General features: G+C 34.4%; 1 long non-coding RNA gene across 1 annotated transcript; it reads right to left on the bottom strand.

The window, feature by feature from the left end:
* Positions 1-10,426: 10,426 nt before the first annotated feature.
* LOC138709132 (uncharacterized) lies at positions 10,427-14,813 on the bottom strand. The gene is made up of 2 exons (XR_011334839.1): positions 14,679-14,813; positions 10,427-12,141 (listed from the first exon to the last, which is right to left on the bottom strand). It is a non-coding gene; the product is annotated as an uncharacterized lncRNA (long non-coding RNA).
* Between the last annotated feature and the right edge of the window lie 1,470 nt (positions 14,814-16,283).

The following is a 16,283-nucleotide window of genomic DNA, read 5'->3' as shown; positions in this document are numbered from 1 at the left end:
ATGAAGCAATGTTGACGGATTATTGCTGGTGCAGCTTTATGCATCCCTCTTTAGGGATTCAACTCAAAGTCACTGCAGGGCATCAAAACTTCACAAGTTTCGAGAGGCATTTTGGACATCTGAATGAATGTGAGTAATTTTAATAATAATTTATAGTAATTAATATAATGTAACAATACAGTATTATATCAATTACAGTCGGCCTCGGTAGCGTAGTTGGTATAGCGCTGGCCTTCTATACTCAAGGTTGCGGGTTCGATCCCGGCCCAGGTCGATGGCATTTAAGTGTGTTTAAATGCGACAGACTCATATTAGTAGATTCACTGGCATGTAAAAGAACTCCTGCGGAACAAAATTCCGGCACACCGGCGACGCTGATACAACCTCTGCAGTTGCGAGCGTCGTTAAATAAACCATAATTTATTTTATATCAATCATATAAAAATAATTTTATGAATACCATAATTATTAACAAAGATTATTTTTATTAATAATTTAAGGTTTAATAATTAATTTTACACCTCTGATTGAGGAGGTTCTAGCTGATATGTATATACCGATATGTGTCAGAGGAAGAACTTGTTTGTATGCATCTGAAGTCTGATTAGTGGAATATGTAGCTAATCGACGATGTATGCATTGGAGTGGGAAAGGAACTGGCCACCCTACCCCATTATCTCCTGGCCTAGTTGTCTCAAGAGTGATGCCTTATTGGTGTTACTTATGAGGTTCAAATCTGTCTTCGGACAGTTAATTAAACAACAACAATTAATTTTATACTCTCGATTGTTCGAGTATATTACGGTGTTAAAATATGTTTTAAAAATAATATAACTCATTTAACGTTTTCGAAACACTTGTTTACATTTTGAAGTTTTTCGTTCGAATTTCCAAAAATTACAGAAAAGCCTGGCCCTATAGAGAAAATCTGAATACAGGCTCATATATTCTACAACTTTCAATATCTAAAAGCAGTCATATAAATTAGATTATCTTATTAAATTTATTATTTTAATCATGAACTTAGCCAATTTTAACGTTTTTTTTTTCATTTTTATTTCTAAATTACAGAAAAACTTGACGTGATACAGAAAAATAAGAATACAGATTCGGATTCAGGGCCCTTCAGATAACTAGAATCAGTAATTTTTCTCTTGCAGCACAAAATAATTTTTTGAAATGCATATCAGTGTAATCAAACCAATACTGGAGTCACGTGTGGTTAACATGATGATCTCCCTCCGCCCATCTTGCTGTTGTAGCTGGCTTTCGAAATCGAAATTCGCTACTCACTGTAGCATCCAAAATTCATCATGGTAGACTACGAGGTAGACACTGGTCCCATACACTAGCCGAAATTTAATGAGAAAATTTCACTCATACGATTCGAACCAGAGTTCATGCAGGAAGGACAAAGAGAATAGCTGCACGCATCTTTATTATTAACACAAAAAACAAATAATGAATCGATTCTTATCATCTTAAACATATTGGAACTGTTACTTTAAAAGTTACACTTCGTCCAGTCTTAAACCATAAAAGATATTTAAATACCATTCGTGACATGAAGACTTACAAATTACTGAAGTTCAACTGATAAAACGCACGCCAGTTCTTTTCCTTCAACCACTGAAAGAACGAGGCCATCGCGTGAATGATAACTGTACAAAACATGTCTTTCAAAACATATTTTCAATATGAAAAATATTAGTGATCATGCAGATGCTTGCGGAAGATAAATTGAGGTTATAATGTCAATTGAATAAACAGCGAATGGAATAAATGAGCTATGGTTTTATAAATACATGAGCCTATAACAGGGATGTAAATGAGGAGAAATCGAGCGTGATGTATTTCTTCTCTCCTGTCCAGTCTATAGGACTGATGTGACGCAGATCAGTGCTGTCAACTTTAGCAACAAGTCGCTAGATCTAGCGGTTTTGAGGGGGTGTCCGACGACAAAAATTAGGAAATAGCGACCAGCGACTTTTCTGGAATTTTTATTAATAATTTAACAACAAAGCTAATAATTTTTTTACTTTTTGTCATTTTACCTATTTTTAATAAGATGTATTTGGAACATTAATTTTTTATTTTGAAATTTTTAATATTATTACAGAGAAATTATTTTCCTTGGTACATTTTCAAAATTTTATAAGAACAACCCTCCATGACGAATCATGAATTCTTGTCTAATTCCCTGCATTATCTTCCCTATGACGAATTCTTAAAGTTAAATGGTGCAGTATTTCATCAACAATAAATTTTTGGTTGAGGTGTACCAGTACAAATATTCTGCCGGGGCTAAATCCAAATAGCTTTCTGTGTTTGCTATGACCGTACTTCCTCTTTCCTATTCGAATGCTGAGATATAACGCCTGTTCAGCCAAAACTACGAAACAATTCATATCAAAGCAGCTAGTGCTATACCTCACGCCAGGAATACCTTGAGGATTTCGGGAAAAACGAGATACAAATACCAAATTTCCTTAAAGTGTTTTGCGAAGACTGGAAATACTGAATACCACCTTCGTCCTACATAAATCCTTGCCTTCCACATCAGCAGTTACAGTAAGCAATGGAGGATATGGATGATTTATATGTCTAAAAGTAACGATACACTTTTGTATTGTTAATCTTGAACGTTTCTTTAGATACGCCTTTCTTTTTACTTGTAAATTGAATTTAGCGACTTTTTAGCGACATTTGATATATTATTTGGCGAGTTTGAGATGACAATTGTTGCACAACATTGAGTCCCAGATGTACTTCAGGAATCGCTGAGGAAGGTGTTGCGATTCTTCCTCAATTCCATCCCGAGCACCTAAATCGGTAGTGAGGGGAAATCGCTCCGCGATTCATATTCTTACATTTCTGACCTATAAGGAAATTAATGATTTCTGGCAGAATTCCAAAGTAACATGTTATACGTAAGCTTCTGATCACTAACCGACCAATGGAAAGTCGGATTTCTAGATTTCTTGCAGGGAATACAGTTCGAAAGCATAATAAAATTATTGAGGCATCCTAAACACTTATTCGTTTTGTAGAGAACAGTCGATTTCTGAGGAGAGTTAATAAAATAATTAATTAACTAAACTTATAATCTTTCTAAATTTCAGCAACAATTTAACTCTACTCCTTTTTCTAATAAAATTATTTATTTCACTTCCTTCTTTGTACCAGTGTACAATGAAATGCGGTGCAAGGAAGTGTGTTTTTGCATCAACAATAGACTCTTGTCACAATGCAGGCTCCCTTACTATGTGGTCAGCTCGATGCTGGTCCACTGCGAGGATGTCAGACGACAAGCATAAGAAAAGGGACAAATCTCCGCCCACACCGGGAATCAAACCACAGACCGCTAGGTTTGGAAGCACACGCGTCATAGTGGCAAAAATTGTTTAACTCTTTGAAAAAATATAGGCCCTATAATTTCAATTTGATTAAACTATTATCCTGTATTTCACTTTCTGTCATATGCTTTTCCATTTCACTGCGGGGTAAAGCAAGGAGATGCACTATCACCTTTACTTTTTAGCTTCGCTCTAGAATATGCCATTAGGAAAGTTCAGGATAACAGAGAGGGTTGGAATTGAACGGGTTACATCAGCTGCTTGTTTATACGTGAATATGTTAGGAGGAAATCCATAAACGACTAGGGAAAACACAGAAATTTTATTTGAAGCAAGTAAAGAGATAGGTTTGGAAGTAAATCCCGAAAAGACAAAGTATATGATTTTATCTCGTGACCAGAATATTGTACGAAATGGAAATATAAAAAATGGAAATTTATCCTTTGAAGAGGTGGAAAATGTCAGATATCTTGCAGCAACAGTAACAAATATAAATGACACTCGGGAGAAAATTAAACGCAGAATAAATATGGGAAATGCCTATTATTACTCGGTTGAGAAGCTTTTGTCATCCAGTCCGCTCTCAAAAAAGCTGAAAGTTATAATTTATAAAAGAGTTATTGTATATTACTTATTGTTCTGTATTGTTGTGAAACTTGGACTCTCACTTTGACAGAGGAACAAAGATTAAGGGTGTTTGAGAATAAGGTGCTTATGAAAATATTTTAGGCTAAGAGGGATAAAGTTACACAACGCAGAACTGCATGCATTGCATTCTTCACCTAACATAATTAGGAATATTAAATCCAGACGTTTGAGATGGGCAGGGCATGTAGCACGTATGGGCGAATCCAGAAATGCATATAGTGTGTTAGTTGGGAGGCAGGAGGGAAAAAGACCTTTGGGGAGGCCGAGACGTAGATGGGAGGATAATATTAAAATGAATTTCAGGGAGGTGGGATATGATGATAGATACTGGATTAATCTTGCTCAGGATAGAGGCCGACGGCGCGCTGTGTGAGGGCGACAATGAACCTCCGTGTTCTCTAAAAGCCGTAAGTAAGTAAATTGTCCTATATTATGTGAATCAGCTCTGCGGTCCCAGCAGTAGGAAAAGATAAGAGGGCAATCTGATAGTGGGGAGTAGTAGGGAGGGATCAGAGGTGGTCTCGGGAATGACGTAAGAGAATGAACATTGAACTTGTATAATATAAATAGGGAACGGATTTTCTAGGTGCTACAAATGAGAGATTGAGGACTTTATAAAACCTAATTTAGAACTTTTAGGAGTTATATAAAACTAACGATTAGCAATTTCAATTTTAGTAAATATCTCAATTTAGGTGGAATTTATGTACAGCTGTCAAAAGAAAAAGTGGCCGCTCTCCTGAAGCAAAGTTCCCTTCGGGTATCTTCGCTACAATTCGGAGACAGGCGATGTTACATGTTGTTGGACCACGTTGCCCGATATCTACAGTTATAATTGTATTCTGTGTGTTATCGATAGCATAATGGTAGCGTTCAGGCTTCTTATTCATGAGGTCCTGCGTTCGACTACAACCACGTGCTTTTTATGTTCTTTTTTGTTCTGTTTTTGAGAGAGACAAACTATACATAATGGCTCCTTTCTCTTTTACGATTATTTTATTAATTAACATCAGGTTCATTAATATATTATGCCATGACTTTATCATTATGATATTGTGGCTGCAAATGGAAAGAAAAAAGATTTTATTCTCAATAAAATTATCTTTCGTGGCATAAACAAAACAAGTTTACTGGCGTCGGCCTTAAAACATTCAAACAATTAAGCGTTCAAACAACAAAACAAAAAGCCACAATTCAATATTTAGTCTATCTTCCTCTTATCTCGATCATCTTGCAGTCGAGTGGGCATGGAATTGACTAGTCTTTGCAAATAGCGACTGTTTTTAGACACGATATTCCAGACATTCTGAACATACATACATAAGTGTTCTGTCCATGGGCAGGTCTTTCATTGCAAACCCAGCAATCTCCAATCTTTCCTATTTTCTGCCTTCCTCTTAGTCTCCGCATATGATCTACATATCCTAATGTCGTCTATTATTCTTTTCAACCAGAGACCCAACCAGTTACTTTTTATCTTTCTAATCAGTTTCAACATCATTCTTTCTTCACTCACTTTTTCAAACACAATTTTATTTCTTATTCTATGTGTCCACTTCACACGCACCGTTCTTCTCCACATCCACATTTCAAATGCTTCAATTCGTTTCTCTTCATTTCGTCGTAATGTCCATGTTCCTTCCCCATACAATGCCACACTCCACACAAAGCACTTCACTAGTCTCTTCCTTAGTTCTTTTTCCAGAGGTCCGCAGAAGATCCTTCTTCTTCTATTTAAAGCTTCCTTTGTTCATGTTTGCAGTTTTTCTTGGGAAGGATAGACCTAAATGCGGTAAAATCCCGTTGCTTTCCGCACACCACTATCTCTTTCGCATCTTATTAAATTCCAGGGGGCCCAAGCGTGGAGATGAGGAGAGTGGATTTGACTAATTGGGCCCTCCGGACTTCACCGAAAGTCACGGCAAGGGTTAAATATTAATTCTATCAGGATGTTTGACCCTATTAGAGATCGGGAAAGCTCAATTAGCCTTTGCCCCCCGCATCCTGGACTAGCTTCTACGAATCATCAGAAAATCTTAGAGTGTGATTGGGCCAATTTTTCCGAAAATGTTTCCACACTTTTGCTCTCGTAGGTCAGCGGACGAACGTCGGAATTTAGATGTCAACGTCTCAGGTTCAATTCCTCGTTACTCCTTTTCATTTTATTGTGGTTCAAGATAGTATAATGTAATAATACAAAAAGAAAAACTAATACCAGTATTTTGCAACTGGATTTTTCCAAACCTAATATTAAATTTATGTTATTTATATCGCTAATATAAATTACAATATAAATAACTTGAATATTATTTATACAGTATCACTAAAGAACGATAAAACAATATAAATGATAAATATCGGTTTGTTTAATTAATATAAGATATTATATAATACGTATTTAATTACCTAAATAAAATAACCTATTTTACAATGAAAGATGTTTATTTGTGTTATAATAATTACCTACATAAAATACAGATTATTTATATTGCGAAAGAACAATAACAATATAAATAACTTGAATATTATTTTATAATGCTAATGAAGGAAAACAATATAAATGATAACTTGAATATTATTTATATCGCTAAAGAACGATAACAATATAAAAAACGTGAATATTATTCATATCGGAATTTCACAGATTTATTACAGATGTATTTAAGAAATTGTAGAAGAATAGTAATTAGTAACAGTGCCCTATTTATTCTTCTTGGAGCCAAATTTGTAACTTTTAAAAGTGTGGTTACTATGTTGAAGTGTATGTGTTGCAACGGATGCTTGATTTGTTATGTATGTGAGTCAGATATGGGATGCTTGATGTCGTCGCAATGTCGTAATTATAGTTTGATTGTGTTTGTGTGACTATTATGTATTAATTTATTATGTATGGTACGGAAAGCTGCATATTTGTGTTATAGAAGTGTTACGTATGTGTGTTGTTAATGTTTTTGTATGTTTCAAATTGATACCTGATATTTGTTTTGCAATCGCAATGCCTAATTTACGGAATGTTTATGTTTTGTTTACATCGAGTAAGCTAATTTAATTTTCTTTTCCATTTCTCTTTATGCTTATCTTTTTTGTGTATAAAACTATAGCCCTAACATACATATGTAAAATAGGGCTAACCCCCATTGGAGATACTGTAGCTACAATAGTAATAATTATTATTCATATCGTTATAAAACGATAACAGAATATAAATGATGACTTGAATTTTATTCATATCTCTAAAGAACGATAACAATATATAAACAACGTGATATCCATCAAGAACGATAATTGGATATAAATAATAATTTGAATATCATTTACATCGCTAAAGAACGATTAAAAAATAAAATGAAAACTTGAAGAAGGCGCGAACCCAGAACCTTTGAATCATTAAACAAGCACTCTACCGCTGGTCTGCGAGGAGCAGATATGGAACACTTTCATAGTTCCGGAACTGCTTGTAAAAGCACATGCATCGTGTAACATCGCCGCGACCCGAAGTGGACTTTGAAAATATTCGCTGTTCACGAGTTCGGCCACTTTTTTTTTTTTTTGACAGCTGTACAAAGAACTGGTGCTGACAACGAGTACTACTGAAATGAAGACTCAAATTGTATCAGTGAAAGAGACTGATTGCTGATTGGTCAGTTTCATTTCGCATAACGGGCATGCATTGACACAAAACTAACATACAAGTTCTCGCCTAACCTGAACAACCTACCACCCCTTTTATGCTACGATGGAATTTTCCAAATTCCTTCCCCTTCTAAGACCAATATGGAATTAAATTGTCAGGCCAGTGTTTGTCTATAAGAGATTTTTTGTTCCTTCTTTTATTTTAAATAGGCCTACAATTTTTTTTTTAGTTATTTTGGCAATTTTTGCATTTTTAGTACCGGTATTTTGCAAAAAAAGGCGCTTTTCGGGCACTAACATTTTTTAAGCATTTATATGAGTGTCCTGTTCATTTACGCGGTTTAGGTCCTATAGAATTTAAAATAGAGGAATCCTTTGTACATGGAACGTAGAGATATATGAATAACATAAGTTTAGGATGTAGCAAACAAAATAGGTACGGAACTATAAATCTGTTCCCTAGTAATAAATGAAAGCGTCGCGTCGTCTTGGTTTCAGTCACGGTTATATTTCTAAATAAACAACATGCCAGGCTTGAGTTGTGAGGTACTAGAAACAATAAACTGTGCCGGTACTATTTCGCATTGTCTGTGATGAAGCGATAGTAGCGATCCTAGTGGTTAGCAACTATCTATGGATGCATATTCCCTACGTTTATTGAGATTCGTGACTGTATATACTAGACTGTGCCTATAGTTTACACACGCTTTTATAGCCTGAATTTGCTGGAAACTTCAACACCAGAAATCTTCTATTCAGACGCCTCGGGTTCAATCCTCTGTCTAGTCGTGATTAAATATTGTTTTGTGAAATAACCTAAAGTTACGTGCAGTAGTGCAAAGACGCGGCTGATCACATGTTTCGCACGTGCTTCTGATACGTATTATTGTTAATCTACTTTGTTGTTCAGTATAAATGAACATAACATCGTTGTGTTTGTCAATTTTAATGTGATTTTCGTCGACGCATACTATAAAATCTTATGCATGACAATTCTTTGGAGAGTTAAATTCTTCAAATTGTACTCCGCATTCAATGTAAGGGGAAGTCTAATTGTAAATAAGAAAATGTTTACGTGATGTTTTATGTAATATAATAAAATACAGTGAAGGTAGTTTAAATCACTGTTTTCTGATGAGTTGTAAAAACACAATTTTACATTAATTGCATCAATATTTTATTGTTTACAAAAATATCATAATACAGCATTTTATTTACATTCCAGTAAAACATTCTCATCCTACGCAAATAACTAGCGTAAGTACAGTTACCGAGTATTAAAAAAAAAACAAAACAAATATATATTCAAACAAGTATAAAATAATTTGTACATTTATAATAGTTTCAGTTGTAAATTCTTAACTCCATCGTATTTCCAGTTATATTGAAACTGACAACTAGAGTAACCTAAACAATACTCCAGCCTAATTACAAATAAAGATAAGTGAGTCCTTCATTCACAAAAGTGAGTATGAACTAACGTAAATCAAGAAAATCGTAATAATTCATTACTGATCACATGCGTATTCATAACCAATACCTGATTCAAAGAGCCAAATAGACTACTTATTTAAAGTTATTGTAAATGCATCTGTATAGCACAAACAAGATAAATGCTGTCACAACAAGGATAAAGAATAGATTTACTAATCCACCGGCGTAGCTCAGTCCGCTGAGGTGCTTGCCTGCTCTCGGGCGTGTGTTCGATTCGCGCTTGGGGTTGATTACCTAGTTAGGTTTTTTCCAAAGTTTTCTCCAACCGTAAGCGAATATCAGGCCTTATCTCGCCAAACCAACAACATTTACGTCTAATTGTTTGTGCACGCTTAAGATTTATCGATACTTCATTTTACGTTATCCATCTGCCCATTCAGCTACCGGTACGTTAAGTGTAATAACAATAATAATTCGTGGCGCTACAGTCTACGAAGGACCTAGACCGACCAGCCGGCTTCTGGCCTCACGGTCACATGCCGAAGCAGAGGTGGACGATCATCCATCCAGAATGGCGGAACCGTGTGGTTAGCACGATGTGCCTCCCAGCCGTTATAGCTGGTTTGCGTAACCGGATTTCGCTACCTATCGAGACTTCCCAAGTGCATCGTGATGCTGGGTGGGTACCGGTCCCATACACTGGCCGACATTTCATGAAAAAATGTATTCTCCCTTGAGGGGTACGTTAAGTGTAGGGAAAAAAAGCGCAGTAGTAAGGAGGAAGTCGTAGATTGTAGAACTATTAATGGGAGAAATTGGCACCCTACCGTACAGATCTAATGAGAAACATAAACCCTTAAACATTACTTTACCCTTAGCTTGAGTATAAATTATTTGCGTTTTATCGTGCTCCTTACAAATAGTTTAGAACAAAGTTATGACCTCTATTTAAATACATAGGTCAACAAACATAGATGTTTCGAAAATTACTTACATCGCTTGAATATGGTATCATATTTTTATGAAACTGCTTCAATGTATCACAGTCTTGAGCACAACATGCGTTTATTGTAGAGAATTCCTGTTCAACATTCGAATATGAATTTTTGATAACAAGAAACGAGACATTTTACTTTAATTTCGTGATATAAACTCAATTGTACGGCGAATAATATCTTCGTTGAAACGGTCAATCTTACTTTTAAAAGAATTCTGAAATATTTCTTTCCATAATTGAAGAACTCCTCGGAATAAGGATGTAACCAACAAAACTGTAATTCATGTTTCAGGAGAAAGGAAAATAATTTCAGGGGCATATTTCATTAGGCCTATATTTACTATCAGAACCATTTGACTAATAAAGGATATAAGTTTATTCTGCTATCGAGTGCAATAATTTATTTTTATAAATGCATGCTTGAAAATTACTTTTTAACCCAACTCACGTATTCCAATAATTTTATGTTTTTCCGGGGAGATCTTCAATTACAAAAAAAATCTCCCAGACTCTTCCTTTCTTGACAATTCTATTAACTGTTCGCTGTAAGTAAGGTAATTTTTTATTATTCCGTCTGAATTTGTTCCTTAGACAAAATATTGATGGCTAAGAAGTGATAACTTGTATCTACAAAAATGGCAATTTATTTTAACTACATTACTACTAAATAACTATACTTTATTATTATGTTCATGAAATTGACAGTTAACTAATATTTTTTCCTCGAGCAGAAGATCTTGTAAAGAAGAAAACATATTATATAAAATGTTTATCTATTTTGGGGGAAATTAATTATTGTAAAACACTTTTCTGATTCGCCCGTAAATTCACACATATGAGATCACTTCTTAACCATCGATATAATGGCTATAGTCTATATCCTAATTAGTCGAAACATCTTAATAACTTCTAATCTTTCTTTTCTTATGTTTCCCTCAGTTTCTGAAATGTCTTGGAGAGGTACAACATATGAGATACTTTAAAATCATCCGGCAGTAATAACACCATTTTTGGCTTAGTCTTATGGTGAATTAAATCGACCCGTTGATCATCAAATTGTAAGAATATAATAGTAGTATTACATAAATTTCTTGGAGTAACATAGGTTTCCAATATCGAATATTTTGTCAACTAAGTCACTGGTTCTCCTCAACTGATCTCAACATAATTTATACCCATTTACAATTTGTAAATGTACTTCGGAGAGTTCACTACATACAGTATTATTAGATTATGAATCTAGATATTTCTAGTATCTTTTATCAAATATATCTAAAATATTCACTGTAGCAACACGTTACCGTAAGTCAAAAGCGAAGTAAAGACTGATCTCGAAATATAATTTTGCCTCTTTCATATTCACTCATGAACAAAGAGATCTTTACAAGGAATTGTTACATTCTTAGAAATAAATTCTGGAGAAGTGATGATTCCAGAAAATGGGCGTATCTCAATGAAATACATGTATAGAAATATGCATTTTTTCTCACCAAACATCTCATTGGGTTTCGCTGAGATTCTAACCCAGTCGTAAAAAGTGGATTAATTTTTCGTTTGTCTAAAGATGAGTATTGCTATATTGAAGATGATAAATGATACCACATTCACAATATCTGTTAACATTGCCCTTCAGCATCTCATACGAACATGTATCCAAAACTTACACGTCGACTTTATATCCTATGACGTGTGTTATTTACAACTATCACGCGTTTAAATTCCTTAGCTTACGATAAACCACAAATAAAATAGGTTACACAGGTATTTAATAGTCATAGTCTATGGAACACTTCAACAGTGGCCATTGCATGAACCAAGCAACCTCTCGAGGAACGACCAAACTTTGTATTTCACATCGAGACACTTAAGTAGCAATTGCAGAAATGAAAAACTGTCAGGTTTTTCGTCGCTCCTGTATACGTAAGGACTGGAGTCGTACTCATTGCAAGGTAATGCTGTCCTCTTGTTTAAGCGAGTCTTGAATAGCTTCGCTTGCTTGTCCTTGCAAAACAGATTATCCAAATTTGGTGAGGATTTTATGACAGTAGCTAGTTTGTTAAGCAGCAGCGATTCCTAGGAAAGAAGGTGATAAATTAGTCATCTGAATAAATTAATAATATTACGTGGCTAATAGTATAGTGCGATATTCAGTCTCCACAAATAGCACAATATAAAACAAAATGCTTTACTTTCAATTACCTACAAAAAGTATGATTTATAGAGAACAGAAATATGCTGCTGGAAATGTAAAGGGGAATTTTATACATAGTTGAATAATGAATTGCAGAAACTTCACATGTCCATATGAGTAAACTTTTCAGGAGGCAAAAAAAAACTGATTATCTTCAAAAGCGTTTAGAGTTTTGACGTGACTATTTTTATTAAAGCATAATATTAAGTTGTAATGTGTGACATACATGAAATTTATTTTTTTCTTTAGTATTTTCTGGAAAAAATTTGAATTGCCTGGACATGTGGGGTTTCTACAATTCACGACTAGTAACGATCATTTTATTTCTTTAAAGACGGAGGGCAATTTTTGTTATTTTATAAACAACTTTAGATGCATATTTAGGGCAAGAAATTGAAAAAAGAAGTACACAAACATACAAAAATTCAAAACTGCAAATTCCACATGTCCCGGATTTCTAGTGTTCCAGCAATTTTCTGCAATTCGCTGTAACTCACTGCCGCTGTGAAATGCACACTGAGCACTAGCCATGTGGGATTTCTGTACCATTTGAAAGGCCGTTGTATGAATATTATAACCATATGCATGTTTATAAAAAAAAGATTAGAAGTAGTTCAGATGTGAATGGTATTCAAACGGACTTGAATCAAATTTATTACTGGGCCTTAATGCACAGGATGAATATAAATGGTTCTAAAAGTAAATCTATTATATTTTGTAAAACCCGAGGGGAAACTAGTCTAAATAACGAAGTCAATGGTGTTATAATTCCGCAAGAACAATGTTGTAAACATCTAGAAATATATTTAAACTCCAAATTTTCTTGAGGAGAGCATGTTAGTAATGTTAGGGAAAAGAATGAGCATCTTGAAAAAAGCTATCCCCAAATAGAAGGAAATAGCATATCTAACATTAGTGCGGTCGTTAATGGAATACGGAACTACATGTTGAGATCCCTATAGAATACATGAGATAAATTCCTTAAAAAGAATCCAATATAGGGCAGCTAAATTTGTTAAAGGTAAAAGAGGACACGGGAATAATACGATAAAAGAACTTAAATGGAAAACAGACATAGATCAGAGACAGACAAGTGGTTTCAAGTTAACTGTGTTCTGAAGTACCTCTACTGTGTACAAAGGCGGCGGCGTTGGTCGTGCTCCGTTGAACTACCGTGCCCTAGTTGTTAGCTATTTATTCCTTTGTGTTGCAGTCTACGAGTAACTTTTTTTAATTGGTTATTTTACGACACTTTATCAACTGCGACGAGTAACTTACATCATAGGCTATAGACCACAGAATTCCGTATTAATTTTGAAAAAATCACGATAAAAATATTATATTTCGCGTTTTATCGCTAATTGGTTGTAAGATAATCGTAATAATTTCGTAAAAATTGTAAAATTGATTTTACGTGAAAAAATAAACCTAGCCTATATTATGTATTAGGCGTCAAAATAATGATAAAAAAGGTTTCATACATCAATTTATTCAATAAATGCACAAGGAACCCAGACACATTTCAACACAGGAGATGTAAATTCAGATTAATTCAACATGAGAGCTCGTAATGCCTCATCACGTCAGTTTTAACATTGAAAGTGTTGCACGACTGTTCGAAGCTATTTCTTTCAAAGTAATAAATTCTACACTGCAATCAGTACTTTTTATATCCTTGAAGTAACTTATTTTAACCCTTTCTGAGTGCATTAACATTATTAACATTTATCTGTATAATATTTGCTGGGTTAAATAAATCATTTAAATTTATAAATAATGACTATGAATCCTGCAACCCGTATTTTTCAATTTTCTGAATCACTAGTTTACTGACATGCTTAGATAATTCTTATACTTCAGTCTTTAAGTCCAAACTGAAATGGTTAATTAATTTGCCTACCAACTCACCTACATTATTCGAAATTACTACATTCATTCTACGCTTTATATCATTATGCAGAAAACTGTGGTCACTGCCTATCCCTCTCCACCGCTGAACATTACTACTCATGCGCATGTAAACAAACTCGTATCTATAGTCAAGAAATAGCTAACCTGTTCCATCGGACAAGTTTTGCTCCCTGGTTATGACGCATCGCTAACGCTATGTGAAACTGACACACGAGTTCGTATTCTATCACGAATGTTTGCTGCTCGGAATTGCCTATGGAAACTCAATTTTATTCTAAGTGAGTCATTTTTCCATCTACACAAAAATATCTCTGAAATAAGACTGAGTGAAATCTACCAATATGAATGTGGCAAAGCACACATAGTTTAGACTTCTACAATTTCATCTCGATCTAATGGCAATATTTCTGTTCTCATCACATTTCTCTTTCTCCACTATAAACACACTAACTCCATCGATATTAAAAATACTGAATAATAGGCTACAAGAATTATTATGGGCACTTACCTCAGTATACGAAATAAATAGCGCCAATACTAGCAGAAATCCATATAATACATGTAATTTCATTGTGAAATGATCACATCCGCAGTATCACTCAGATTTCTTCATGAAATAGACGAGGTGCTGTGTAGATTCATTTATACATAGGTAAAGAAACGAGAAAAATGGCAACGTATGCATAAATGTGTTTCACTTAGCCTTCAACTTACGTTTTAAGAATCACAGTCTTACGATTAGACCTTCACTGAATCACGTACTTGATTGTTTTCACTCTTTTAACAGTCTCCCGCACGGATTCTGTACGACAATATACAATATTGATGCTGAAAGTTATTCAGCAATTCTCTGTATGTCTGTCTACGTGCACACGTATGTATATGTTGACAAAGACGTTTATTAAAAAAATTAAGCAAGAACTTAGGACAAGTCGTTGAACTAAGGATAAGCATTAACATTTACAATGATTTTAACGGTAAGAAAAATTATATACTTACAATATAAAATTAAAAATCATTCATAAACCAGCTACTATAAACAGAATGCAATATTTAACCACGTGGATCTTATTAATATTCTTCTAGATAGAAAGCAAAGCATAGAGAGCCTAGGTTAGGCCCGTAACACACTTGCAGAGTTTTCGCCAGCGAGAAATGTGTTGCAAGAAAATTAAAAAATTGATAGCATGGATTCAAATGGACGTCCACACACTGGAAGAGATTCCCGTTCGAGGCAAAAACCTCGAGCGAGTTTCTCGCTGGAATCGGTAGCTCAGCGAATTTTCTTGACACATTTATCAAAGATGTTTGACATTTATACTCTTTATGCGATTGAATATAGAAAAAGATCTTACAGGTGGCGATGAATTGTATTGTTTTTATTTGAAAATGAGGAAAGATGGCTGATAATTGCAGTCAGAAACTTATCGAACTTGTAAGATGTCACCCGTAGGCCTATTTATATGATACACGGGATGAAAACTATAAAAACACGAAACTTAAAGAAGAAATCTGGAGACAAATATCATATTATCTGAAAATAAATAGGACTATATTTTATTTTGATGAGATTTAGTATTATTAATTAAACATTTTAAATAATGTATCTATATGTCTTAACAGTTTACATAATTTTAATCAGAACATAGCAAAGAATCCTCTATCATATCATGAATGGCAAAAAACTGTGGTCCATTCAACCTGAAATAATGCCTAAACGTATCATCATCCAAATCGAAACCAGTGTCTAAAACTCGCTCTGTGATTTTCAGACATTTCTGGCTTCAATTTTAGGCCTACTTTTTCTTTTCATTAACAAAATATGTTCATGTAACGCCATTTCCTCATCATCTGAATATTCAGATTCAACATAACGTTCGTACGTAATTTGTAAAGTACGACAATATACTTACAGGTTATATATTTAAGTACGACATTATACGTAAATACATAAGCTATAATATTTCCCCCAACGAGTCATTACTATAATCAGAAAAATGCTTTCTGCATGAAGCAGTGCATAGATGATCACAGAGGTGTGTGATCTGTGATAGCGAGAACTCGCCAAGTGTGTAGAGGAGGCTCTTCGCCTCTTTGTCGCAACGCATTTCTC

Source organism: Periplaneta americana, chromosome 1 (assembly GCF_040183065.1).
Source record: "Periplaneta americana isolate PAMFEO1 chromosome 1, P.americana_PAMFEO1_priV1, whole genome shotgun sequence".
Classification (NCBI taxonomy): Eukaryota; Metazoa; Arthropoda; class Insecta; order Blattodea; family Blattidae; genus Periplaneta; species Periplaneta americana.
Note: the sequence above shows the minus strand (reverse complement) of the source record. Positions and strands in the feature narration are given on the sequence as shown.